The 2,500-nt window shown below is 38.6% G+C and overlaps 1 protein-coding gene and 1 long non-coding RNA gene across 3 annotated transcripts in view; one reads left to right on the top strand and one right to left on the bottom strand.

Annotated features, from left to right (window-relative positions):
- Positions 1 to 2,201, bottom strand: part of LOC138018707 (tigger transposable element-derived protein 4-like) — a 5,569-nt gene extending 3,368 nt beyond the window's left edge. Inside the window, exons 1-2 of the mRNA XM_068865390.1 lie at positions 1,532 to 2,201; positions 1 to 1,342 (exon numbers count right to left, since the gene is read on the bottom strand). The exon at positions 1 to 1,342 is cut by the window's left edge and continues 3,368 nt beyond it. The gene's annotated coding sequence lies outside the window, so the exon portion shown is untranslated. The remainder of the gene's footprint in view (positions 1,343 to 1,531) is intronic.
- LOC138021444 (uncharacterized) overlaps positions 1 to 2,500 on the top strand; it is a 34,356-nt gene that overhangs the window by 11,633 nt on the left and 20,223 nt on the right. The window lies entirely within an intron of this gene.

Here is a 2,500-nt window from a genome sequence, read left to right as displayed (position 1 = left end):
CCTTTGTCATCTTAATTGTTGGACAAGTTTCAGGATGTTTGGTATGCATGTATGCCAGTACTCTACCTTTGTTTTTACTTGTCATCTTGCAAAAATTTGTTTTATTTCTCACTTATCTATTGATTCAGTCTAGTACATTCTTGTATCAATAATTCCTGTTTCTTTTTCCCTAAAGTTGCACTGCTCTTAGAAGTTGTCAGTTCATTTTCAGGTTTATTTCCTTAAACAGTGAACTTTCCAACTGGAACCTGGATGCAGTATTCGATTTAACAATCGATAGACCTTTTTTTATAAATGGTGGCCAATTATTTATTATTACCTTTTGTTTACATGCAAATTAGCCTATCTGGTCTTGTTGACATAATTATGCAAAATTCAATAAATTTTTATAAAAAAATGAGATTAAAGGCTAATTGACATATAATGAAAGGACAATGACCTATGACCTATGGGTCAATGGTAAATTCAGTATCGCAAATATGCTCACAATCCACTAGCATTTTCTGTGGATTTTGGTCATCAGTCATTTTGCTTGGACTACTTAGAGAATGTGATTACTGAAGTACATGTGAGTGGGATTTTTAAGGCCATAAAGTACAGTGTAGATAAGAAAGAGAAAAGCATTTAGATTCATGCACATGTGCTGAAATGTGAACCCCTCCCTTTAAAAGGCAAATTTCATTCTATGTAAAAACAACTTGGAATCAATAATTATTATAAGTTATGTCATCATTACACAATATGTGCAAACAATATAAAGTTCTGTTGAAATGTGATTCCTTGCTTTGCTGTATCTTGTACTTGTGCTAGCTTAGTTACAAACAAATATTAAACGCAGAGTGGTGGAAGCAAGTTACACAGGGCACAGCAGACACGAACAATATCATCAGCCAGGGGGAGCAGGGAAATTGGTAGTTCAGTTTTAAGAAGAATAAAAACTTGAAGCCGTCCAATCGCCTGCTCCACATAGATCCTGACATTTGCTATGTTTGATGTTTCTCTGACATCACGTGGTAGCAGTTGCATAGATGATGCACAACTAGGTGGAATACACAATGTTGCCATGTGCATCATCAAGTCTTCTCTGATTTTAAACCCCCTGTCTGCCATAACTTCATCATAGGGTTCAATCATGTTTAAAAATCCACTGTTTCTCACTATAAAAATATCAGATGCCCTTCCTCCATAACCTGAGGAGACATTTGGAGTGATTGCAACAAGGACTTCGAAAGTGTAATGATGTTTATATTCGCTCCATAGAGTTGCTGCTAGATCAAGTCCACTTGGTGTTTCTGTAAAGCACTCAAAGCAGTCAATAATGCACCTGACTTTGGGATAAAGCCTTCTGAAACATGATGGCAGAGTTTTCTTGATCTGTTGTTGACCAGGCCACACAATTAGAACCGACAGTTCCTTGGACATAAGCTTTATCCAAGTAATGAAAACACTACTGACTGTGGTAGCTGACACATGGAACCTGAACCCCAAATCAATAGTTAAAAGAGCTATTCTAAGTTTCATAAGAGTCAACAAAAATTCTTGCTCAAGTCTGAGCTTCCTTTCAGGCCCAGGTCTTCCTTTAGAAAAACCGGTTGCTAGCTCAAAAGGAGAAGGAGGTTGAGGTGCTTCTTTAGTTGTTTGCTTTCCACCCCTCCAATATTGCATGGACTGAGCCTTTTCACTCAGATAACTGAATAGAAACTTAAATGTCTCAGTTGAGGGCAGACCTGTATAAACCTTTACTTCCATTTCTCTTGTCAGCTGTTCAAACTGCAAGGGAACGGAAACGGAGGAGTCCATATCGATTTCCATTTCTTCACTAGTATCATTGCATCCACCATCTTTATCTGACTCTTTGGAGCAGGGAAACACGCATCTTGAAGGGCCGGCTTTTTGCAACTTGTTCGCTTTCCTTTTCCGAGGCGACCTTTTTTGCAAGAAGTCGGAAACAGTCATAAAAATAGACGGATAGTCCGTTTTAGGATCTTCAGGAGTTGTTCTTCCCAATGGAAAATGATTGGAACAGACGAATGTCCCAGTAGCACCAGGCGAAGGATTAAATGCATCACCTCGTGTCTTCGCTACTTGTTTTCGCCATATTTCGGCGAGTTTTGGGTCAACTGGCCACTTGTGATATCTGAAATCCTTCACATGGGATCTAACAAAAGCCAAATCAGGATATCTTTTGTCATTATCGCAAAATCCTACCGCACAACGAGCGTGTTTTGGCATGGTAAGAAATTATTGAACCGTGTCACCATTTGCATTTATGCTCTGGCCGCGCGCTCGCCCCAGTTGTTTTGCACCTCCGGCAAAATGGCGGCGTTAACCTTGAAAGGGTCTATTGGGTAAATAATGGGGGAAAAGATGTGAAATTAATGGGATTGTAGTGGAATTTTACACGACTATCCCAGTTTGGAAAAAAAAAGAAAAAAGTAATAATATTAATGGTTTATTCAATACATGTTTTCGTAAAAAAGCCAGTCTTAAAACACTCCGT

Source organism: Montipora capricornis, chromosome 10, assembly GCF_036669925.1.
Source record: "Montipora capricornis isolate CH-2021 chromosome 10, ASM3666992v2, whole genome shotgun sequence".
Lineage (NCBI taxonomy): Eukaryota > Metazoa > Cnidaria > Anthozoa > Scleractinia > Acroporidae > Montipora > Montipora capricornis.
The sequence above is the reverse complement of the archived record's forward strand: the minus strand, read 5'-3'. Positions and strand labels throughout refer to the sequence as shown.